This window comes from Eulemur rufifrons, chromosome 19 (genome assembly GCF_041146395.1).
Source record: "Eulemur rufifrons isolate Redbay chromosome 19, OSU_ERuf_1, whole genome shotgun sequence".
Taxonomy (NCBI): domain Eukaryota; kingdom Metazoa; phylum Chordata; class Mammalia; order Primates; family Lemuridae; genus Eulemur; species Eulemur rufifrons.
This window is the reverse complement of record NC_091001.1, coordinates 65,021,084-65,046,630: the sequence shown is the minus strand read 5'-3', so window position 1 is coordinate 65,046,630 and position 25,547 is coordinate 65,021,084. Positions and strand designations below refer to the sequence as shown.

Below are 25,547 nucleotides of genomic sequence, written 5' to 3'. Positions count from 1 at the left end.
CATTAGTTCTCTCTTGTTGTATAATAAATAACCGAGAAACATAATCACTTACAAATAAACATGTATTATCTCACACAGTTTCTGTGGGTCAGTAATTCAGGAGTAACTTAGTTTGATAGTTCCAGTTCAGGGTCTCTTACGAGGTTGTAGTCAAGATGCCAGCTGAGGCTGGGGTCGTCTGAAGGCTTGACCAAGGCTGGAGGATTCCCGCTAAGAGGGTGCACTCATGTGACTGGCAAGTTGGTGCTGGCTGTTGGCAGGAGGCCTCAGCTCCTAAACTGTATACAGATATTGCTTTGATTAATATATTAAAATATATATTACACTAAGTAAACAGATATTTACTAGAGGGATCCAAAATTTCCCTACCTTCGTAATTTCCCCAGTTCTCCTTTATGCTTCCGTTGCTTCCTCTGCATACCTTCTATCTCCTCCACCAAGTCGCACACTCCCCAGGGTCAGGGGCCTTGTTTTATCAATTTTTCTAGTGCCTGACATCCCATGCCCCTGCCCATCCCTTCTTCCCCCATTGCCTAGGACCTGACCCAGCATGACACACAGAAGGCACTCAACTGAAGAGAACAGAATAGAGTCACTTTCCCCCCGTAGCACAGTCCACAGTGAGGAGGCAAACCTGCCCCTGAACAGAATCTCAACCTGTGTTCGATTAGAGCGAGCAGAAACATGGATTTCAGTTGTTCTGGTTGGCTCTCCCCAAAATGAGCTGATAACATCGGGGATGCAGAGAGTGGTGGAGAGCAGGAATGAAGGAACAGGAGCAGAGGCCCAGCAATTTCTTGTCTAAGTTGAGTCAGGGCCTTCGCTCCACCTGGGGCCCTGGGCAGAGCAGAAATACCTGAGGATGGCAGGCCACCCTCACATAGTCGACCTGGCTCACCAGAATGGAGAAATCAATCCCTGGCAGAGCTCTGTGTGGGAGCACAGAGTAAAACAAAACCTTTCTCTCTCTCTCTCTCTCTCTCTCTCTATCCCTCCCTCCTTCTCTCTCTCTCTTTCGTTTTACGTCAGAAGAGTAATGTGCCAATGTCGTAACAAGGTTTGAGGGAGGCACATCTCACACATGAGCGTGAAAACCCAATCATCATGCTGATGAACTACAAAAGGATCAAAACCCTTCTCACTTAAAAAGGAAAACATGTTCTTTCCCACCCAGCTTACTCCCTGGTGGCTCATCTCTGTGCAGGCGTTGGCAGGAAGGGGAGGAAGAAAGAGAGGAAGGAGAGTGATGTTTCCTCCCACAGACTGGGTTGCCAAAGAACTGCTTGAAGATCCTCTTCTCCCTGGATCTTCCTGCCAGTTTGGCCCTGCTACTTGCCCAGGAAACTCCACTTTGTCATTTGGCACTCCCACTGGAGAATGGACTTCCTCCCTGCTCTGCTTCCCAGGTATCTGCTGCTTGCCCACTCTCCAGGCAGAACCTGACCTCGCTGCTGCCCACTTTGGCCACGGTGGTGCCTCTTTCGAGGCCTGAGCAAGTCATGACTCCTTTGGTTGCCCAGGACAGAAACCCACTGTACTCTAAGCTAGAAAAGGAATGTATGGACTCAGAATTACCATATGACCTAGCAATTCCACTTCTAGGTCTATACCCAAAACAACTGAGAATGAGTAGTCAAACAAATACTTGTACATGAATGTTCATAGCTGCCTTATGCATAGTAGCCAAAAGTAGTAACAACCTAATGTCCATCAACTGATGAATGGATAAACAAAAGATGGTATATCCACACAGTGGAATAGTAGTCAGCCCTAAGAAGGAATGAAATACTTAAACATTCTACAACACGGATGAACCTTGAAAACATTACACTAAGGGAGAGAGTCCAGACACGAAAGGTTCCATATTGTATTATTCCATTGATATGAAACTTCCAGAATAGGGAAAGCCATAGAGACAGAAAGAAGACTAGTGGCTTCCAGGGTTTGACAGGAGAGGAGCATAGAAAGTGCTTGCTTACTGAGCATGGGGTCTCCTTTTGGGATGACGAAAATGTCTTGAACTGGATAGAAGTGATGGTTGGCCAGCCTTGCGAATGTAAATGCCACTGAACTGCACATACTCAAATGGTTAATGGTTAATTTTGTTATGTAAATTTCATCTCAATAAAAAGAAAAGAGAGGAAACAATACCCCCAATACTTAAAAAATAAAATCTAATGACAATTTGGGGGTAAAAACAAAGAAAAAGAAACGTATGGGCTCCTGTACCTGAAAAGTCAGGGATGAATGCCACTGGCTTCACACACGGTACATCGTGGGGCTGGGCATCCCTGTCAGGGATGGGCCCAAGTTCTTGGGCCCAAGTTCATCTCAGTAGCCCTCTTGTGTGGGAGAGAGACACTGCCAGTTCTGGTGTCACGTGATGCTGACCAAACAAGAGAGGAGACTTCTTCCAGGTGTGGGTCATGTAGACACATGCAGATATACAGACACATCTCAGACCAGTCACCCGGGACTCCAGGGTAGGTGAAGTCCTCTGACTGATCAGGCTCAAGTCATGGGGTCACCCCTGCAGCCAGCCCAGCATGAGGGCGGGAGACAAAGTGTGAGGTCAGCACCACCCACAGCTCACGGGCTGAATGGGTTACTATGGAATGAAGAAGGAGCGAATCCCCAGCGGTAAGAACACTGGGCAGCAGTATTAATCCCCCATAGACCCTTCGCTAGGCTTTCATGCCCTCTACCCTGGACGATCGTCCCCTCTCCCCACCATGCGCTATGGTTCTATGCTCACTCCTACCTCCCCGAGCAGCACTACCACACTCAAGAACCCCAGCCCTATAGGTGGTCGTGTTCATTTTGCTTTACAGAGAGCAAACTGGCACTGCACTAAATTTTGAATGTTCTTATCTTTTGACCCTGCAGTTATGCTTTTAGGAATATATCCTAGGGGAAAATTCAGCAAGAGCGCTAAGAAACGTACACATAAGATGCTCCTGGGTACCTGTCTGTCGACAGGAAACAACATAAATGGGCATTGACATGGGAAGGGTTAAATACGTTATGCTGAAGACGAATTAAGGATCACCATGCAGCTGTTTAAAAGGTTAACAGCTATCTGCGTTTATTGACTTGACCATGAAATTTATTTTTAAAAAAGAGGATCTATAAAGCAAATATAACATGACCTCATCTTTTAAAAAACATAACCCTTACAAATCAGAGGGGATGGAACCATGTGGTTCAATCTCTCTATAGACTTAATGCATAGTTTAACGGCCAAAATTAATACAAAATAAATTCTATTATTTAATCACATCTCCAGAAGAACATTTAAAGGGCTCTGGATCATAACCACATGAGCCCATCTCAAAAGCCCCCTCCTCCATGTCCGATTATCTAGCGCTCTGTAACTTCTCCAGAGCCTGAAATGTGCTAAAATCTGAGAACCCTACTGAACTCCAGTCCCTAAGACTTCTCAACCCTGGACTTCTTTCTTGTCCCAGGCCATTCCTTTATCATGTAGATCAGCTTAGTTTTCCTCTACAACTAGTAACTCTTCCTCTTTCTAGAAGAGATAAGTGAAGGGAAACCAAATAGGCCAATTAAGGATTTTCTTCAGTGGCCAGGAGCAAGAAGAAGGCTGAGAACATTCTTATGTTAATAATTTTATCTTACCAAAAAAAAAAAATAGTATCTGCATACATAGAAAATGGCATGGGAAAAATATACAAAAATGATATCAGGGCTATCATTGGTGGTGGGATGATAGGTGATTTTTGTTCCCTTCTTACATATATTTTTTGGTCTGAATTTCTTTTTATAGAGCATGTTCTACTTTTATATTCAGAAAAAAGCTTTTCTTTCTTTCTTTCTTTTTTTTTTTTTAAAGAAAAGCTATCGTACTGTGGCATATTTCTTTTTATTTATTTATTTATTTTCTTCAAGATCTAGCAAAGGGGCCGGGCGAGGTGGCTCATGCCTGTAATCCTAGCACTCTGGGAGGCTGAGGCGGCTGGATCGTTTGAGCTCAGGAGTTCGAGACCAGCCTGAGCAAGAGCGAGACCCTGTCTCTACTAGAAACAGAAAGAAAATATATGGACAACTAAAAATATATATAGAAAAAATTAGCCAGGCATGGTGGCGCATGCCTGTAGTCCCAGCTACTCGGGAGGCTGAGGCAGGAGGATTGCTTGAGCCCAGGAGTTTGAGGTTGCTGTGAGCTAGGCTGACGCCATGGCACTCTAGCCTGAGCAACACAGTGAGACTCTGTCTCAAAAAAAAAAAAAAAAAAAAAAAAAGAAAAGAATAAAAATAGAAAGAAAAAAATTATCTGGACAACTGAAAATATATATACAAAAAATTAGCCAGGCATGGTGGTGCATGCCTGTAGTCCCAGCTACTCGGGAGGCTGAGGCAGAAGGATTGCCTGAGCCCAGGAGTTTGAGGTTGCTGTGAGCTAGGCTGATGCCATGGCACTCTAGCCCGGGCAACAGAGTGAGACTCTGTCTCAAAAAAAAATTAAAAGAAAAAGACCTAGCAAAGGATAAAGAGAACTGAGACACCAAATCCATCCTCAACACAGGATGATTTCTCTTTTTTCCTTTAATTTTAGAACTTTTAAAAAGTAAGCCCCTTCCATACATAACAAGTAATATGAATAAAAGAACATTCCTTTGTAGGTTTATAAATTTTACTCATAACATGCTACTGTGCAAGTTCATTTTCAAAAAGCAGCCTAAGCACGTGGTTTAAGGACTGGGTTTGCTCCAGGGCCAAGGTCAGTCCCTCCACAGCAGGGGCGGGGGCTGCCTTGCCCTCAACATCTTTCCTGCGAACTCCCCTTCCTCAGCTGGAAGCTGGTCTGTGCAGCCTGGTCACCGAGGTGTTGGTGACTCTTCACTGCCACGCTGGCATTTCTGTGTGAGCCTCTGGTGGTCCAAGTGGCCTTGGCCACATGTGAAGCCAGGGGTAGACCCCTCTGCAGACTTGCTGTGTGAGAACTCTGGGGTCTGAGCAGGGTAAAAATGACCTTGCTGCCTGCTTTCCTCTTCCTGCTGGGTCCCTCCCAGGCTGCTCTACCACCTCCCCTGGGTCCTCTCTGGCCAGCTCAGCTCTTGTGTTTGGGCCAGGCGGGAAAAAGCAGTTGGCTCCGCTCCTTGTCTGTCAGGAGTCCAGCATTACCAGGGGTCTCGCCTGGTTTCAAGTATTTCCCTGTGCCTTTCCCCGCTCCGTAGTCAAGTTTCTAGCCAGGATTTCTTGGCTCTGGAAAAGATTGAATGCCTGTCTGAGCCTTCTGGGCCTGTGTTTCATTTGCAGCTGCCTGGCTCTGTGCTGGGTGACAGTCTCGGCCCTCCCCGGTCAGCCCATCCCCTCCTGCTTGGCCAGGAGAGGAGGCCTTTGTGTTGTCCTGGTGCATGGGTAGGGGTGAGGCTTCTAGTCTCCATCCTCAGCCCTGTGTCCTGGGTTAACTGCAGGCCCAGCCCAGCACCTGGGTGGCACTGCCTTCTAAGAGCGAGTGATTCCTGCCTGTCTGCTAAGCCAAGCAAAGACAAGAATGCCAAACCCACACAGCCCCAGCCCCTAACTGTTTCTAAGTCACTCTGGGACCTGCTCAGCACTTGGTGCTTTCCTGCTAGAAATTTCCAGAAATTTTCAGAAAGTTCTGATCTTTCACATAGAGCTTGGCAAGGCCGAAACGATCTGGAACCAAAAGAACGCAGGAGACCTACAGAACATTGGGCCTGGGCTGGTGGGTACCTCTCCCTCTGTCTGCTTAGGGAGGACCCCTTCGTGGACTCCCCAGTCACCTCCCAGTTTGGATTCATCCAGAATGATGAACGGTCTGCTGGGGCTGTTAGGCCCTGGAGCTCAAGCCTCAGGGAAGAGAGAGCAGCTCACCTCTGTGACAGTGTTGCCAGCCCAGTGCGGAGAAAAGGTTGGCAACCTGAGCCATGGCTGTAGGTTCCAGGAGCCAATTTGGGAGTCTGTTCAGAACATGGACACAGAAATGAAGAACTCGGGGACTCTCATGCGTCCTCATCACCATAGGCAACCCATGCTCTGCCATCAGGGGAGGCTGTGAACGTTAATATAATACAGCCCTAGTAAAGACATCCCCTCCTCCCTCCTCTGTGAGACTATATATTTCCTGAGCACTCCTTTGCTTTTCTTTTAGGTACCCTGACCAAAGGTGCTGATAAATACACGAGCATTTGTAGCCTGTGGAAGGTAACTGTTAGGAATGTGCAGTTGCAACCATTTGGGGAGAAAAAAGGCCTTGTCGGTGAGGATTTCCTCTTTACACTTCTTACACTCTAGTAAGTACTGTATGCGGGAGATAAAATAGGTAGTTGAAAAGGTATCCTGCCTGTGCTCCATTCTGCTAGCGCTGCATTTATTTTCAGCCTCCTTCCTCCAGAATTGCTAAAACCGCCCACTGAGTTCTGCATTGGGAGTGAGGAAGCTACTGGACAAGCCTCTGTGCTGGGGTGTTAAGGAAAGCTAAGTACCCTTGTTGGGCTCTTCCTTTGGACCCAGGGAATTCCCTGCATGGTGGGCGGGAGGAGCTGCAATTCTGCATCTGCTGCAGGGGAGCTGCTGACAGCCACTGGGTCTTGGGTTTGCCCTTGTCCTCTGGGCATCGCGGGGGGCATTCACACCCCCGCCCTCGCCCTCGCATCACCCCTCTCAGAGGTGAACAGGTACCAGCCTCAACTGCAGATGAGGGAAACTGAGGCGCAGAGGTTCTAGGATTGTCCAAGGTCTCTCAGCCCGTCAAACCGTGGAGCAGAGGCCAGCCGCCAAGTGTCCTGGCTCCTGGGCTGGCGAGAAGCCCTGCCCTGGCGTGGCACTCTGGGTGACCGCCCGGGTCCGCTGGAGCCGCAGCCTGGCCTCCCTGGCTGGGCAGAGAGCAGGATGTGTCTGGGCGGGCCGGCCGGGAAACGGCGCGGCACGGAGGGCGGCCCGCAGGGCAGGGCCGGGCCGGGAGCCAGGCTGGACTCGCGCGCCCGGCAGGCCCTTCGCCTCGGGCGCCCGGGCTCCCGCCTGGCGGGGGCGGCCCCGGGGGAGGCCGGGGGCGGCGCGCGGCCCGGGCGAGGGGAGAGCGGCGGCGTCGGGTTACCCGGGCTCGCGCGGAGCCCAGTGCGCGGCGGCGGCGGGGAGGGGCGGCCGCGGCAGCTGGCCCGGCGGGGTGGGGACGCGGGCGGGACACCCTCCCCGTGACGGGGTCGGGGAGGGGGGTTCCTGGCCGCGAAGGGAAACCAGACCGCATTTGTATCCGACTCAATCGACAAACGCTGTACGTTAAGTGCTGGACTTGAGCGAGCCCAAAACGGTGAAGCCGGGGGTTCCTGCCCAAATCTGCGTCTAAGTGAGGAAGTAAGTTCACACAGAAGAACGCTGAAGACACGGGGAAGTAAAGGACAAGGCCTGAGAATCACGACCAACCAAAGTTACAGGGCTTCCTGGAAAAGGAAGACTGTTATCCCCCAAGTCATCTGGAAAGCTCCCACCGCACGGCCAGGTGTAGCTACCCGACACCTCCCGCGGGGCCTGCCACCTGCCCCCAGATGGCCAACAGGCAGGGATCGCAATGCCACCATGCCAACGGGCCACTCGCCTCCACGCCATCCACCGCCACCCCACCCCCACATGTACTGCTGAGCATCCCCCAGCCAACCCCGCCTCCACCCCTGCCTGCCTGCCCAAGCCTTACCCGGGTCTCTACTGTCCGTCTCCTCCGAGACAGGACCCTCACTCCCCGAGGACACTGCTGTGCATAGCCCTCTCCAGTCCAGGCTCTTTCCTCCCTGGGGCCATGCCCCTCAGGGCCTGCAGATGTCCTCCTCACCACTGACCTTTCCAGACTGTTTCTTCCTCTTTCAAAAACTCAGCTCCTTAGGGCAGTGAAACAAATAGGTATGACACTATTGTATGATGGTGGGTATGTGTCACTATACATTTGCCCAAACCCATAGAATGGACAACACCAAGAGTCATGTAAAGTAAAAGCGTCAAGAGTTTACACCAATGTAAACTATGGACTCTGGGTGGTAACAATGTGTCTGTCACTCACTGTAGGTTCATGTATTCTAACAAATGCCAGTCAGGGGTGCTGACAGTGGGGGACACTGGGCCTGTGAGGCGGGCAGGAAACTCTGTATTTTCCAATCAATTCTGCTGTGAACCTGAACCTACTCTAAAAAACAAAATATTAAAAAATTAAAATTGAAAAAATTTTAAATTAAAAAAAAATCTCAACAACCTTGCTCCTTTAGAATATATGTCATCAGGAGCTTACTGCCCACCACCCCTCCTAGTTAGTGTCATCTCTCACCCTCCCAGTCACTTCCCTCTCCTTTGATTTTAGCATGGATTCTTTCTTCTCTGTCATCATTTTTGGCAACCTCAGCATCTATGCTAATGACCCATTCAACAGGCTGGCCTCTAAGTCCCTAGACTTCCTTAGCCCTGGCAGTGTATTCCTCCCGCCTCACCTCAGCTTCCTGCTCATATCTTAGACCTTGGAACCATGAATGTCTACACCGTCTCTAAACTCTCAGATCCAAAGCTTCCATCACCTGCCAGCCCTCCGGCTCACTTATTTTAGTCCTGGGACTCAGCAATTGTCCCACCTGAGACCTCCAATCCAGGGCTCTATTTTTTTTTCACTATTTCTCCCCTCTCGAGTCTTCATTCTCAGCCAGCTGAGTGAGAGTCTATGGTCTAGCATGTGAAATACCCCTTGCAAACACTCTCACCTTCCTTGCACTGGTCTCTCTCCATCGTAGTCACTGGGTGAAAATCCAGCTGCAGCTAAATCCAACAGCTTACTTCACACCTGCACCTGAGCAGTTGAACACCACTGACGAAAATCACCCAACTACTCTGGATGGGCTCACTTCACATTGTGGCCATAGATTTCAAACAGGCGTTTGAACTTCTGGACAATCCTACTAAAGTGTCTTAGAAAATTCCTTTTCCTCTCCATAGTGCAATAAGTTCACACTTTCTCTTCTCTCTGCGTATTTTCAACACTCTTCCTCTTTCATCCTCAGTCTAATCTGAGATCAGCCTTCACAGAGAAAATAGGTACAATCAGACCAACCGTCTGATCCTCCTACCACCAAAGCCACCAGCATGCCTACAGCTCTGCATGCTCCCTGCCCATCGGCGGCTGATCCCTGCGCCATGCCCTGGGCTCCATCCCCTTTGACCAACTCAAGAATTCTGTTTCTTTTACGTATCATCAATTTCTTACTCTGGACTAGAGCCTTCCCATTGAAGTAAAACAGGGCTTAATAGCCCTAACGCCTTAGCCTTGAGTCCCCTTCTTGCCACTGTACCGTTTTTCTGCCTTTCTTCAGAAGGAACGTTCCTGAGTTGTCTATATACTGACATCTCCACTTCCACACCTCCCATTCTTGCCTCCACCCACTCTAACTCAGTTTTTATCCCTACCTTTCTGTTGTAATAACTCTTCCCGGGAATGCCGATGACCTACACCTTGAGGTTACATTAGTGGCAGTTCAGTGTTCTCTGCTCATCTGGCCCACCAGGGGCATTGAAAATGTTTGACCACTTCCTCTGTGAAAGATTGACTTATTGATCCTATTTATTCTTGTCACTCCTTGCTTTGTCCATATCCCTTTCTGTGTGACTTTGCAGTCCTTCCCACAAGAAGTAGCATCTACAATACTTTCTTGCCCCTTGACCTTGGGCTTGGTTACATGACTTCTTTTGGCCAATGGAATGTAGGAGGAAGTGACATAGTGCCAGTTCCCAACCTAGGCCTGAAGGAGGCATTTCGTGTTTCCAGCTGCCTATCTGTGCCTGTTATCACCATGGGAGAAAAACGTGCCCTAACTGGTCTCCTGGTACAAGGAGAACAAGGGACATGCATGCAGAGCAGACCCAACCACAGCTTAGAGCTGCCCAGCCAAGGTCAGCCTTATCTAGCTGACCTCCAGCTGACCCACAGCTGTGTGAGTAAAATAAATATTTACTGTTATGCCATTGAGATTTTTGTGGTTATTTGTTACCCAGCAATAGCAGGTTGATACATCTCAAAATACTTCCTTGTAATCACAGTCTTTTGGTTTTCCTCCAACATCAGGGAGCTGTCTTTCTCAGTCTCCTTTGCTGGCTTTTCCCCTGCCAGATCTCTAAAGGTTAGAGTGGCTTCAGTCTTAGCTTTCTGCTACCTTCTTTCTTTACTCTCTCCCTAAGTGGAATTATACTGGTCTGCTTCTTTGGATACCACCTACATGCTGGTTCTCAAATTTAAATCTGAAGGTAGGATGCCCTTGAACTCCAGACTCAAACCTGTCTACGCATATCTACCTGATGTCTGATAGGTCTTGGCATGGCCCAAACAGAACTAGTGATCCACTGCCTACTGCCAACATTGGCACCCATCTACCCAGTGAACCTAAAAGTGGAGGCACCGTCCTCTACTCCTCTCTCCTGTCCTAGGTCAGACCGTCAGTAAGTCTGTCTTCTCCACCTCCAAAATTGGTCCAGAAACCAGTATCATGTCTTACCATCTCCACAGCCACAACCCTGGTTTGTTTTTTATATCTCTTGTTGCCAGCACTTCTGCAATAGTGTCTTAACTGTTTTCCTCAGCTCTAGTCCACACTCTGCACAGTAGCCAGAGGATCTTCCTAAAAGATAATGAGATCTCTTCACTCCCCAGCTTAAAGCCTTCCAGAGGGTTCCTCTTGCAACCAAATAAAACCCACACTTCTCACCTTGATCCATAAGGACTCAGATCACCTGGTCCCTGCCCGTGTACCCAAGGCCCCTTTATTCTCCTTGTTCTCTTGCTCCAGCCACATTGGCCTCCACGGTGTCTCTTGAACATAACAAGCACATTCCTGCCTCAGGGCCTTTGCCCTTACTTTCCCTTCTGCTTGGAACACTCTTCTGAGATCTTCAAGGGACTGCCTCCTTCCCACCCATAAGGTCCCAAATGCCACCTCCTCAAAGAGGCCTTCCTAGCTAAACAAACACACCCAACTCTATCACTTTTTTAGAGTACTTGTCTACTCTGTTCCTCCCATTAAAATATAAAATCCTTAATGGCAGGTATTTGTCTTAGTCTCTGATGTATTCCCAGGGCCTAGAACATGTCTTGCACATAGTGAGCTTGCTGACTGACTGGCTGATGCTAGAACTGAATGGAGAAGGGATATAATTAGCTAGATTGTGAAGATGGGAATGGGTGTCCTAGGAAGGCAGTAGCAGACAGAGAGGCTGTAGAGTTCAAGGTACAGTATATCCAAGGGGCTATGAGGGGCCAGGCTGGCTACAGGAGAGAATTCACATGGGGAATGAAGGAAGAAAATTCCACATGGTGGGGAGGTTTGAATGCCATCTCTCCAAGTCGCCTGAGTTAGTGGGTGCTGCCTAAGGTTACGGATCAAGGACATGGTATGTTCAAAGCAAAGGTTTCAGGACGATTAATATGGTTGAAGACTATGCATTTCTGGGCGTCCTTAACTAAGTGCTCTCCCGTGGGAGCCCAGAATTTTAGAAGACAAAGACATCTAGAAGAATCTGGGAGCCCAAGGGAGCCAGAGATTGGTCCCCTTGGATTCCAGATGCAAGAAAAACCCATTACCCAACCTTTTAGGGACCAATATTGAGTTCCCGTTTTGGAAGGTCTCCCTGGGTAATTAAAGATTTGCTTAGCACACTCATACACACGTGTTAACGAGCTGGTGCCCCAGTGCCCTTGGGCTCCCTCACACCTTCCCCCTGCACACACACACACATATCCCTAAAGTGCTTTTATTCACCCAGTGACTGAACACGAGTTTCATCAGCCCTCCACCGCACGCATGCATCCCTATCCCAGCTTCTTGCCTTCCCAGCCCCCTCCACCCAACTCCATTGTCAGGGCTGAACAAAAGGCCCAAGGCATCCTGGGTTAAAGGATTTTTTAACTCTGCCCATCCCAGGAGGCTCCAACAAGCAGCAGCTTCCTGCTGGAGAAAAGTGACTGAGACATCTCCCCAGGCGACAGGGGATTCTTTTCAGGTCTGAAAAACAGAACCTAGTAGCCGCCAATCAGACACTCCCCCCAGGACCCCACCCCAGAGGCCGCCCAGCAGTCGAACGGGCGTTGAGGTCTTTTCCCTGAAGACTTCTTTTCGTGGCTGTCAGGCTTGTTAGCACCCGCGTCCCCGCCAACCCCGGCAGACCGGACTCTCGCTCTGCTCTGCCCCTACCTCGCTCCGGGGAAGCCCCCGCCCGGGCACGGCGCGCAGACGGGGCCGGGGCGCTCGCTCGAGGTCGCGGCGTGGGCCCCTCCGCCGGGCGCCGGCTCCGCGGCAGCGTCCCTCTCCTCGGGCACGGGCCCTGAATCTGCCTGGCCAGAAACGAAACCCGTTTTCAGGCGAGGAGAGCCTGCGGGCTTGCTGGTTCTTCGCAAGAGAATTCCAGGGCGGCCAAGTTCGGGTGTGTTTGTCTCCATGCGCCTCCGTCCTAACCCGGGAGTGGGGTCCGGGGGCCCTTCCTGGCGGCTCTGCCCCAGTCCGGGAGGTTTCAGGAACAAAACTGCATTTGGTGTCAAAACCCCTTTTTGCCCAACCTGGCACTAAAGTAAAGCGTGTATTTTTCCCCCTTAAGTTTTCCACGTAGAAGAGATACCGGGTAAATTAGAAACATGTTTGGGAAAGGAGTGAGCAGCAAACGCTGGCATTTAAACAACACAAAAATGCCCACGCCAGGCCACACGCCCAGGCGGCCGCCGAGCGCCCGGCAGCGGAGCAGCGCCCCCTGGCGGCCGCGCGGGGGACCCCCGAACCGCCTCCACCCCCCACCCGTTCTCCGGGCGGCTGGGGGCACCCGCTCCCCCACGTCTGGGAAACACTGGGACACCTTGGGAGGAAGGGAATGAAAGGAGTCCAACGCCAAGGTCCTGGGAAATGCTTTCTGTGGTTTCGTGGCTTGCGCCGATACCAACAGTCCAGGGAAACAGACAACATAAAAGAAAAACCCTTGTTCCATTTTCAATGGATGCCTGAAATTCTACTAATACAGCATCCATTCTGTACCTGCAGGCTTCGATTCCTTTTAAAATTCGAATGCCTAAAGGAAGGGTAACCCTTAAAACAAGGGTAGATGGCAGGTGACATCGGAAAATCACCAACGTCACCAAAAAGGCGTGATTATACCATAGTATGTACATATTATATGGTGAGGACATTTAATAAGTAATGCTTAATCTTCTTTTTTCTATTATTGGTTGCCCAGGCATCCTTTTGTACTCTGAACAGCAGTGTTATTTTAAGATGTCCCACTCCCAGTGACCCATACCGTCCATTTCAGTTGGCTTTGCATTTTCTTGTCCCTTGTACATCCTAAATATGTCTCCAATCTTTCCACTTCTCATTCTCAAGTTGCTGCTCACAGTGTCTTATTCCTAGGCGGGATCACTGCGGTAGCCTGGTGGCAGGATCTGGATCCCTTCCGTGGCACACAGGATCCCAGGGAGATCCGGGGGGTCTCTCAAGTCCTCCCTCTGCCCCACATACAACCCCACTGTATCTGTCAAGCGGCAGCCACTGGGTGGGATTTTCTTCCTAAAGTCAGCAGAGAACCCCTGCTTTTAGCTTTCTCCCTGTCTAGCCGGAATTTCTCTCCTTTTGCTACTCCGTCTAGCAGAAGCCAGAAGAAATGGGGGTGCTGGGTTTCTGAAAGATCCAGGCAGTTTCTTCCCCACCCCTCACCTTTGTCCTCTGAAACTCTCTTTTTCCTGCCTAAAGGGTTTCTACTTATCCATACTGTCTGGTGGGAGTGCTTCCAACTTCATATCTTCCTTCTCTTTGAGGTGTTTCCTGCTGCATCAGCTATCTATTGCCACATAACAAGCCACCCAGTGGCTTAGACTCAGTAGCTTAAAACAATAAACATTTATTTGCTCAGGACTCTGTGGGTTGGCTGGGCGGTTCTTCCAGCCTGGCTCTGCTGGGCCCACTGTGTGTCTGTGGTGAGCTGGCAGGTCACTGGGTGGTTTGAGATGGCCTCAGCACACATCTGGTGGTTGGCAGGCTGTCAGCGGGGGTGAAAGGGTGCTGGGGCCACGTGTCTGTCATCCAGCAGGCTGGCCTGCCCTGGCTGCTTCTTCCGATGGCAGTAGGGTTCCAAGGATGGGAGCACATAGTGTCCCATAGATGTCAGCTATTGTGTGCAGGGGGTGATGCTTGGCTGCCACCAGGACTGCTGAGGCCACAATGCTACCTCCAGTTGCCCCAAAGCCCCCTCCCACCACTGCTGACACTGGCAGCCCTGTGCTGCCAGCGCTGCTGGTGGCATCTGGCATTTACAGGACCCCACTAGGTGCCAGTGAAATGGCCCTGCCGGTTTTTACCAGTACCTCAATCGGAGCCTGCCTATCTAGAGCTGGGACAGGTTAGCTGTCACAAAAAGGACTCTGACATCACACAGACCTGAGATTTGCTTCTAGCTCTTCTTCCTGAGAGATTTAGACAAGCTGATTAATTTCTCTGCATTTCAGTTCCTCTGTCTGTAAAATGGGTAGTGCTGCCTTCCACAGAGCATATGAACCACAGTGTGAAGAACTTAAGAGCCTGGGCTTAAAAAGTACAGGACACAGGACCCATGTTGTACCTGAAATTACCCATACGTGATATTTCTGGGAATGAATACTTATTCCCCCAAATATCCTCAGTGGCTCGTAAGCCCTCCCACCCCCCAGTCCACCAAGATGGGCTGGGATCCAAGGGCACCAGCTAAGCTCTCCCTGTAAGTATCAGTGTTATGAATGGGCCCCCACTACACCTCCTGAGACCTGTACCTTTTATTTCCAATGTAGTATCTCTAATATTTAGCCTAGGGCTTGGCATATAGGTGCCCAATAAATGTTTGATGAAAGAAAGAAAGGAAAGAAAGAAAAAAGGGGGGGGGAGGAAGGAAGGAAGGAAGGGAGGAAGGAAAACAGACGTCATTCTGATAATTTCTCTTTTCCTTGGATTACACTGGCTTCTTCTGGATGGTTTCCAAGCCAAGTGAACCGACAGGAAGGCAGAGGAGGAGATGTTCATAAGAAGCAAGAGTAAGGCAGTGCTCTTCAACTTGCTGCCACTGCAGTCCCCAGGAGCCCGGGCCCACCCCCAGAGACTGGGATGAGATTGTTGTGGGGAGCAGCCGTGGTGAGCACACCTGGGAGATAGCCCTGACTGGGGCACCTTCATCATTTTCACCTGGTCTCTCCCAGAATTGAGTCTTCCATAGCTGACAGCAAAGATTTGGCTAAAAGTTCCCATGGAGTTCAGACCACAGAAAAGGATGGAGCTGAGCAGGGATCACAAAGGACAGACAGGCCCAATTCCATCCTGAGTGTGTGTGGCCTGGACACAATTGGAAAAAGAAGCCACTCATCACAATTTGATGTTTTAAGCACTTCATGAAATGAGTTGGTGTTCACACCCTTAATAGCCACAGGTATGTGTGTCCTGCAGAGGAAATGTGAACGTGAAAGCCAGAGGCAGAAGCAGAGGGGGAGGGCAGCAGGCTGCAGAGCAGACCATGGGGCCCAGGGGTTGTTCCCTGGGGAGCCAGGCCCGCAGGAGTCCTGCTAGAAAACCAGAAAACCAGAGGCTGGAGGCGGGAAGTAGGGTGAAAGGAGAGAGCAGCCCCTTCTGGCATGAGGGGACTAAAGTACCCTCCAAAAAATTAGGAGAAGGTGGGAGCAGGCTCCTGGCGTGCAGAAAGCTGAGTTAAGTCTGCTTCTCTTCCCTGTGGACCTTTAGCTTGGCTCTGTAGAAAGACGGATGTTGCCTGATTGACAAGGATGATATAAAAGTGGGGAGAAGGCTCCCGGGTGAACAGGGGGGCCAAGGTGACACAGCCAGCACTCACGCAGGGCTCAGTTGCAATTTGAGAAGAAAGGGATCTTCTTGGAGTGCATAGTTCTAGGATCAGGGTGGAAGGTTTTCACCTTCATCAGAGGGGACTTGGGAACGTACGAATTTAAATTTAGGCTCCCAAGAGGGAGTGTGATTGTTCAGAGGAGAAGGAGGGAAGACTAAGATTGTGCTGGTTTCAAACTGGGCCTTAAAGTGACTTTGTAACACACAGGCTGTGACACACGGACTGTAACACATGGGCTGTGATACATGGATTGCAACAAACCTTGCGGCACGGGATTGTCCTGGGCCCTCTCTGTCAGAATTAGCTGGGCTATTGGTTAAAAACTTGTTCCTGGGCCCAAGGGATGGAGGTCCCTTGTCAAGTCAGTAGACAAGCCTCTCTATGACACCTCCTCCTACTTAGAGGAGGCCAGCAGCCCCCAAACCTGGGGCTGTCAATTGCTGATTGATTTGAGGTGGGACCAGGCATTAGTATTCTGGAGAAGTCCCTCCGATGGTTATGAAAATCACTCAGGTTTCGTACCCTGGGAGGGAATTAACTGGGAAGAAACTTTCCTGACCTGTTACTCTACTCTCCCACATTGCCTCTTAATTCCCAGGGGTATTCTGCACAGACCCCCAGAGCAGGCCTAGGGGCACAGAGATGTTGGAGCCATTGTTGTGAAATATATTTGGATTGCTAAGAACTCACAAAATGGTTTCAAAGCCAGCAGAATATCTGAATCAGAAAAACAAAACCCTCCCCAAGGAAAATGAACCTTTTCATCTGCCTCTGGCCACGGTCCACCAGCTGTGTTCAGGACAGCAGGCAGTGAACAGGCAGCTGTGATAGAGTCCTACACCCAGGCTGGGAATGGACACACAACACATGTATTGTCTACACCTGCTGAGGCCCTGCTTTCTAGCACCATTGGCAGTGGAGGTCACATCCTTGTTGGTGCGTGAACTTGTGGGCAATGTGGTCCTCAGCCCTCGGCCCTCACCAAACCTTTCTTTTACAAAAAGCAATTCAATCCTTATCCAAAAGTAACACTGTATGCCATTTATACTCTATTTAATATCAAAATGAGTAGGGGGGTCTGCAAGGTCAAAACTCTTCATTATGAGATGTTATTTGCCTTTTCCGCACTTGTGGAAAAGTTTTTCCCAAAGCTATGTGCTTTGGCAGATCATAGCAGACCAAATGCAGCAGCAGATATGAGATTTCATCTGTTTTTTATTAAGCTAGACATTTTTAAAATTTGCAGAAATGTAAAATAGTGTCATATCTCTTCCTTTTTGTTGTTGTTGTCTTGGAAGATGCAGTTATTTTTCTAAACAAAAAGTGTTATGTTAACATGTAATGGGTTTATTTTTGTAATAAGTAAATAAATATTTTTAAATTCTCAGTTTTAATTTCTATATTGGTAAATATTGAGAGGTACAACCCACCTACACAAGAAGCTCTTTGAGGCCCTCGATAACGTTAAGAGGCTGCAGGGTCCGGAGACCAGGGAGTCTGCGAGGGGCTGCCTCACTCCCCCTCTCAGGGTGAGAACGGGTCCCTTCGATTCGGTTCAGACAACCTCGAATAGGGCAACTGAGCAAGCAAGGCGACTAAAACACAGTCACTGCGCTCATGGAACTTCTGGTTTTGTAGGAGGTGGGGACAGGTAAGCAGCTGCCGGTGAGATCCCTGTCATTGCTATTCGCCGGGGAACACATAGCGAGGAGACGGAAGGCTGAGTCTCCCGCAGCCGCGCTCCCTCCCGCAGCCCGCGGGTTCCGGCCGCGCACGCCCCCTGGTGGCCGTCCCTCTCCTGCGCAGTCTTCCTCCGGAGGCGCGGGGCGGGCTCCAACACCAGGAGACTGGGGTCCGGGCGCTGGGGCCCCACCACTAGGGGACCGGTCTAGGTCCTGCACCGCCTTCTGTCTGTCTCTGTGCGCACATTTGTCGCTTGATGACTAAGTCCAGGCCGCTCCTGCCTCTGTGCCTGCGCTTTATGGGTGCTGGGCATCGTTCCCCTCACCCGCCTTGTCTGGAGGTGCTAGGACACATTACAGCAGAAATACACGTGGTGCGGACTGAACCTAAGTCCAGGCAGCGTGAAGCCAAAGTTCCTCCTCCTGATTTGTCCTATAGCAAATAATCCGATATATTAAGTAACCCTGGACATTGGCGATTGGTGGATTTTCTACGATGGGACCAAGCTCCTTAGAGGGGCTGGGAAAGTGACTCCCAACTAGCTGAATCTTCTTGGCTTAGGCTGGATTAGCTGCTCTTCTGGAGTGTATGTCACTGGTTATACTTTCGGCATTCTAATGTTAGATCAGTACCTCAGGACCTGCGTAAGTCCTCCTAAAATCCCAGAATTCTTCAAAGTGAATATGCAGATCAACACTTTGGCCTACTCAACACAAAATAAAGCAAGCCCTAAAATTCAAGAACACCAGCCTGAGCAAGAGTGAGACCCTGTCTCTACTAAAAATAGAAAAAAAAACTAGCTGGGCAACTAAAAATAGAAAAAATTAGCCGGATGTGGTGGAGTGCACCTGTAGTCCCAGCTACTCCGGAGGCTGAGGCAGGAGGATTGCTTGAGCGCAGGAGTTGGAGGTTGCTGTCAGCTAGGGTGACAGCATGGCAGTCTAGCCCGGGCAACCATGCGCCACCATGCCCGGCTAATTTTTTCTATATATTTTTAGTTGTCCAGCTAATTTCTTTCTATTTTTAGTAGAGATGGGGTCTCGCTCTTGCTCAGGCTGGTCTCAAACTCCTGAGCTCAAACGATCCACCTGCCTCAGCCTCCCAGAGTGCTAGGATTACAGGCGTGAGCCACCTCACCCAGCCAATAAATCTTTAAAGTATAATAAAAATGTGTGGATTTGGAGGGAAGTAAAAAAAAAAAAATCAATTAATCTCGTTGCCCTTCTTCTACAACCCCCTTCCTGTCTTTTTCCCTTGAAGGCTCCTCTCCCTCCCCAACCTTGCAAACTTGCACAGTGAGAAGTACAGCAAGTGTTAAAACCCACTGCTTTTGTCCTGCAGCAGAGGTTGGGTACACTATGGTTTTGGGAACTGTTTGATCAAGACTTCTTCCACAAATTTAAAAGACAGCCCATGAATAACATTAAAGATATTTTTCTGTTGTATATTTAGTTTGTGAGATAAATGTATTAACCAGAAATTGAGGCATTAAAATTCAAATTTTGGATTACTATTTGCTAAATCATTAACATGAAAGTATATTGTCATTCTCTTTAAATCCTAAATAAAACCAAATGTCAGTAATGCAAAAACAAAATCAGAAACAAACCCAACTATGATCATGACCTATTTTTGTATGACCAGGAAGCTAAGAAGTGGTGTTTTTTGGTTTTGGTTTTTTTTTTGTTTTTTTTTTTTTTTTGCAGGTTTAAAGGGTTGTAAAGCAAGCAAACACACAAAGAAGAATATGTGACAGAGACACATGTCTGCTCTCTGGCTGGGTCTGACCTCTGCCGTAGGCTGGCTGGAGCCCTGGTAAAAGGTGGCTTTTCTTCCATCCAGGCAGCCACTGACAAGAGGTACAGCCTTGAAGTTGCCATGCCGACAAGGAATTCAGTTCTTAAAATAGTAGACTGTGCTCAGGCATTTTCAGGGGGGTGGGTTTGGAGGGGGGGTTGGGGAGAGGGGTGGGGAGAGATGATAAACTAATGAGTCAGACCCAACTGGCGACAGCTGCTCTATCATCCCTCTGGCAATACCAGGTGGGGAGGGAACAACTCTTGGAAAAAGAGGACCGAAAGGGACATTTTCCACTGAAAGAGTAAGAACAGCTCAGTTTCCTCACACTGTTTTCCTGCCTGCCCAAAGGAAACTCCCCTCTGCACCTCTTCTCCCTCCAGACACTCCCCGGCCTCCTTCTCGCAGAGAGCAGACCCAAGCCACCTCACAGAAAGCCTGCAGTGATTCAGAGGGATGGAGCGGGGGAATGGGGGGGCGGTTTGCTGGGATTAGCCTGTGTAGGGCTGGAGAGGGGGGCGCCTTATCCCTGTCATGGTCATCATCATCATTGCGTCAAAATGAAAGTATATCACTAAAAATGTCTGTAATCCAGATAGACCAATCCAGCACTAATTATTCTTTGAGACATTTGTCACTCCTTTGCTGTTTCCTCAATGCCCGCTAAGTCGCTTTTCTTTTTTTTAAAAGACAGGGTCTCACTATGATGCCCAGGCTGGAGTGCAGTGGTTATTCATAGGTGCAACCATGGCTCACTGCAGCCTGGAACTCCTGGGCTCAAGCACTCGTCCTCCCTCAGCCTCCAGAGAAGCTGGGACTACAGGTACTGGGCTGATCTTTTTGTTTATTGTAAAATATACATAATATAAAATTTTAACCATTTTTTAACTATACAATTCAGTGGCATTAGGTTCATTCCCATTGTTGTGGAAACACTGCCACCATCCGTCTCCAGAACTTTGTAATCATCCCATACTCTGAAACTGTAAACATAACTCCCCACTCTGCCCCCGGCCACCCCAGCCCTTGGCAACCACCCTTCTACTTTCTGTCTCTGTGAATTTGACACTTTAGGTAACTCATATATAAGTAAAATCATACAATATTTATCCTTTCATGTATGGCTTATTTCACTTATCATATCTTTAAGGTTCACCCATGTTGTAACACATGTCAAACTTGAGTCCACGAGTTCAAGGACAACCTGGGCCACATAGCAAGAACCTGTCACACACATACACAAAAAGAGACAAAGTTACAACAAATTTAGTTTAAAAATTTCAATTAGCTTTATTTACAGTTCTAGAATTGGGAAACACTTTATTGCATAAAATAGAATAAGTGTTCCAATGAACTGAGGATAAAAGCTTGGCTTTATAAGCAGAGGAGGGCAGAGAAAGCAGATTAGTTACTTTTCAGAGTTATTTTCCTTTTAAGGTGGGGAGAGAACAATGGAAAAATAACTGATTAGTTAACATCAGGTTACATCAGGCTTAGAGCAGAGGGAACTTCATCATCATGCTGATTGAGGACTGAAACTGGCCTGTTTGGAAAATGGCTGTTATCTCTTTCTCCTGATTTCTCCAAAAGTCAGATAAAACTTAATTTGGTTTGGCGATATGGAGCTTTAGCGTAGGTGACTCTGTTTTTATTTTTAGTCTGGTTGTTAAGACCAGTGCAGCAGCTTGGTCTAAAACAATAGCCCCTATAATTTTTATTCAACAAGTGCGTTACAGTTTCATTCCTGAAATAATGAATAATATTCTATTGCATGTATATACCACAGTTTGTTTATCCACTCTTCCATAGAGGGACATTTGGGCTGTTTTTGTCTTTCGGCTGTTGTGAATAGTGCTGCTGTGAACATCCACATACAAATTGCCACTCTCCATTCTAGTGCTGGCTACCGAGATGGAGCAAGGACCTCTCTCAGGGGCCTGCCAGGCTCCTCCAGGCCTAGAAGTAAAGGAAAAATCTTGAGTCCCTTCAAGGGAAATTCCAGGCACCTTGAAAAGTGAGTGAGCAACCTGATAGGCAAGAAGATAATAACAATAGTCTCCCAAGCAAGTCAGAGTCACAAGGTGTTTTGGCTCCCTATGTAAACTGAAAGACAACATCTTCACATATGTTCTTGAGTTGTTTTTCCCCACCAAGTGGAACATGACCTCAGATAAGGGGGAGCCAAGGGAGGAACTCTGACCACCATTCTTTGTTCTAAATTTCTTCCTGAGGGGTCTGGAGAAAATCACATCATAGGCCAAACCTTAACATCCCTTTCCTCTGACCCTAAGTGTTTAGACAAGGTCTTGCTTCCTTAACGAATCCCAAATCAAAGAATCTCTGAATCCACCTATGACCCGTAAGCCGCCACTTCAAGATATCCTGCCTTTTGGGGCCAAACCAATGTATAACCTCCAGTATTGGTTTATGATTTTGCCTGTAACCTCTGCTTTCCTGGAATGTACCCCTGCCTTTAAAAAGCCTTGTTTGTAGACCACTGGGGAGCTCGAGTCTTACGTGTTAGTTGCCCATTCTCCTTGCTTGGTGCCTTGCAATAAATGCCTTTCCTTCTCTCGCTGCAAATCTTGGTGTCAGTGTTTGGCTTTGCTGCCCTGGGTGAGTGGACTCAGGTTCGGTTTGGTAACACTAAGTCCATTTTCAGAAAGAAAACAATTAGCAAATTGAGAACCCAGCCAGGGTGCAGAAGATGCTACAGCAGCATTTTCTTATTTTTTCCATCCCATCCAGTCAGTGTCCTAGGAGGCCAGCAAGTCCTGGAGTCCCATCCTCCTTCCTCAATGCTCCAGCCCTCTGCTCCTGCTGCCCATTACCATAAGGTCAAGGCCCTGGGACCTCTGGTCCTAGATCCACCAACAAAGACAGTGGGGAGCATTGAGTTTGATAGTTGGCTCTTTCATATTCTTCAGAGTTGACATCGTTAGAGCAAAACTTTCTGTTTTTAATGCCAATTTTATATTTTAGCATGTTTTCAATGTTTTTGTACTAAAGGACCCATTTCCCACCCAGGGCAGGGAATGGAAGGACTCGGTGCATGACATGCCACTAAGAATTTTTTGGTGGGGAATAGGCACGTGGGCTCAAATGGCTCACTCAAGCTGACAGAAGGGAATTTTAGTCCATGGCTGGGCAAGATGTTCTTTTTTTTTCTGTGGCAGTATCTCATTTGATACTGATCAAAAGAAAGTTAGCTGGGCTGTGGATAAAGCTGGCACCTAGCGGGGAAAGCAGAGCTAAGAGAATAGAAGAATGTGGCGCTAGAGCCCTGATCATACAATGCCTGAAGCCTGCCCTATTCCTGTCTACCCGTTAGGGAGCTAATCAACTGCCTGTATGTTGAACTTGGTTTATTAGGCCTTTCTGATCCCCAGGGGTAAAATCATCCTAATAGACTCAATCTGCATGGTGTTAGGATTTTGGTTTTCACACCAAGAAAAGTGGGAAGTCATTAAGAGGTTTAAGCTGGGAGAGTCCAGTGTGTTAAGACCAGGTCTGTATTTCAAAGCATCCCTCTGGCTACAGGGTGGAAATAGGTAGTGGCTGGAGTGGTTGTAGTTTTGGGCCAACTGGGGTAGTTCAGATGAGAGGTCATAGAGAAGGAGAGGAAAACAGATCTGGGATTTGAAGGAAGTTAGTAAGGCTGATGAGCTGTGATGATGGTTTGGTGGAAGGGGAAGGGGAGTGTCAGGGTGACCTCTAGGTTTGTGGCTTGCTCAGCTGGATGAACAGGGGTGCTGCCCACCATGACAGGACTATTGCTGAGAGGAAAAGGGACAGTCCCACTGACAGTGGGACACTGACAGTGTCAGGTCCCTGGGGGGACTGAGCTTAGGTGGGAGACACAACAGCTAACGTTAACTTAGTGATAGCCATGAACCAACTGTGGCCAAAAGTGCTGTACATGTATAGACTCATTAACACAATGACTTTATTCCCATTTTACTGATGAAGAAACTGAGGCACTGAGAGGTGAAGTAATTTTTCCAAGGCCACACAACCAACTAGGAAATGGGACTTGAACACAAGTAGTTTATCCCCATGAGGCTCCCAAGGAATATATGTGCCAGGAAGGCTCTAAAGGGCAAATGGCATGTAGCATCCATAACACTATTACCTGAGGCCTGGGCCCCCGACTCCAGTGCAGAGAACTCCAGGAAGATGGATTTTGATTCCATCCTTTTTGTAACTCTGTAAGGCTAAGTGGCTTCTGACTAAGCAGCCTGGGAAGTGTGCTCTGTTTCACAGCCACCACCCTGGGGGTCTCTGATCTCACCACTTACGATCTGGGGAACCGGACCTGGTGGATCCCCAGCAGGGCAGGGTGAGGCCGTGTGCTTCCCCCAGTGCCTGCAGCTGATTCTGCTGCTTCCGCCTGCTGCCGGGAGGAAGAGAGGACCCCCACACTGGAAGGAAGACATAGGTGAGCTGGCTTTGGGGAAGAGTCAGCACATGGTGTGGTCTCCTGGAAAGAAGAGAGAGCAGAGAGAGCTGCCCACACGTGCTCTACCTCCTTCAAAAACACCCCCACTAGAAAATGTGGCCTGGCCTATTCCCTGGAGTCAGCAGATCTTGTCTAAACATATAGTGATTTAATTCTTCATCGTGGTCTTTTCAACCCCCAGTGCTAACCAACATCCTTAACGACATCCTTCCAGCAGGCACAGAGGGAGTTTCCCAGAGCACTGTCCTAGAACATCCTTCAGCGTAGGTGACTCCAAGGGTTCGTCCAACAACAAGACTGTGGCGGGGGGTGGGGGGAGGGCCAAGGACACAGCTCTGTGTCTCTATCACCACTGCCATCGTCATCTTCCTCATCATCGTCACTGGAAGGTGTTTCTCACTTATCTCACTCTGCTTTATACTGTAACTCAGGTGTCAGAGGGCGGTTTCTTTTCCCTTGAGATCTATGTGAAATCTTGTTGATGTCCATCCAACTCCAACAAATGCATATAATCCAAAGTCAATGGAAATCTAAAAGCCACCCCCCCATTTCAACTAAATTTTGGGGACAGGGAAGTGGCTTTCATTTCTCATGGCCCTTTCTGCTCTTGGATTTCCACTGCTAAGAGTGATTTCTTTCAATCTGCCCACTCATGGGGGTAGGGGTGTGAATTTTAGTCCTTCCTTGGTTTCCACAGAAATAGCCCCTCCCGCGGACAGTCCTGACCAGGTGGGCTCTGCTGTGACGTGGGCGGTGGGCGGGCTCATGTCGCAGTCCCGCCTCTCGTCTGCTCATTCTCCTTCCTCTTCCTCCCCACTTTGCTGGATTCCCTCCCTCCAAGGTTATTGGGGAGCTCCAATTTTTTTTTCTCCCTTCATGGTAGAGAAAAATTCAGCCTTTCCAGCTCCTTTCCCCAACCTCACACAGCTGGCTCCATCAAAGACCTCCGCTGGGCACAGTCTTCTGTCCCCAAGAGGCAGGTGAGTTACAAATGGCCAGCTTTCCTCCTCGCCCTCCTGGGCGCAGTGGTCCTCCCTTACCTGCGTGGGACATGTTCCAAGACCCCAGTGGATGCCTGAAACTGCAGATGGTACCAAACTCTACATATGCTAAGCTTTTTGCCCATACATACATACTTATGATACAGTTTAATTTATAAATTAGGCACAGTAAGAGATTAACAACAATAACTAAGACTAAAATAGAACAATTATAACAATATACTGTATAAAAATTATGTGAATGTGGTCCCTGTCTTTCTCTCTCCTCTTGCAAAAGGTCTTATTGTGTGTAATATTTTTGGACCTCGGTTGACCACGGGTAACTGAGACTGCAGGTGGCGGAACCACAGATAAGGAGGACACTGCTGGATACGGATTTGTCTCCTCCCACTAGTGGATTATAAATTCCTGGAAGGTGGGGACCATGTCATTTAGTCCTCTTGGGAGTCGGGCTGTTTTCCTGTAGGTAATGGTTAGGCGCCCAGGAGAACTTTAGCTTGGACTGCGACATGATCACTTGTGTCCATTCTTCCTCCCTCCATCCGCGCCTGGGAAGAGCAGGGCGCAGGATCGGAGAAAACCTTTAAGATGTCAGCGCCCCAGGCTGCTGACATTCTGGCTCCCTGGAGTCTAAGAGAGAAGAAAAGAGTGGATTAAAAATGAGAAAATACCTGTGTGAAGGAGTAAAAAGCAGCTGGAAGTACAACGCTCATTTGGAGATGGAATGAATAAATGAGATAAAA

At 48.7% G+C, this 25,547-nt stretch overlaps 1 non-coding gene across 1 annotated transcript; it reads right to left on the bottom strand.

The window, feature by feature from the left end:
• Positions 1–1,023: 1,023 nt before the first annotated feature.
• Positions 1,024–1,127, bottom strand: LOC138400463 (small nucleolar RNA U13). The gene has a single exon (XR_011236341.1). It is a non-coding gene; the product is annotated as a small nucleolar RNA U13 (small nucleolar RNA).
• Between the last annotated feature and the right edge of the window lie 24,420 nt (positions 1,128–25,547).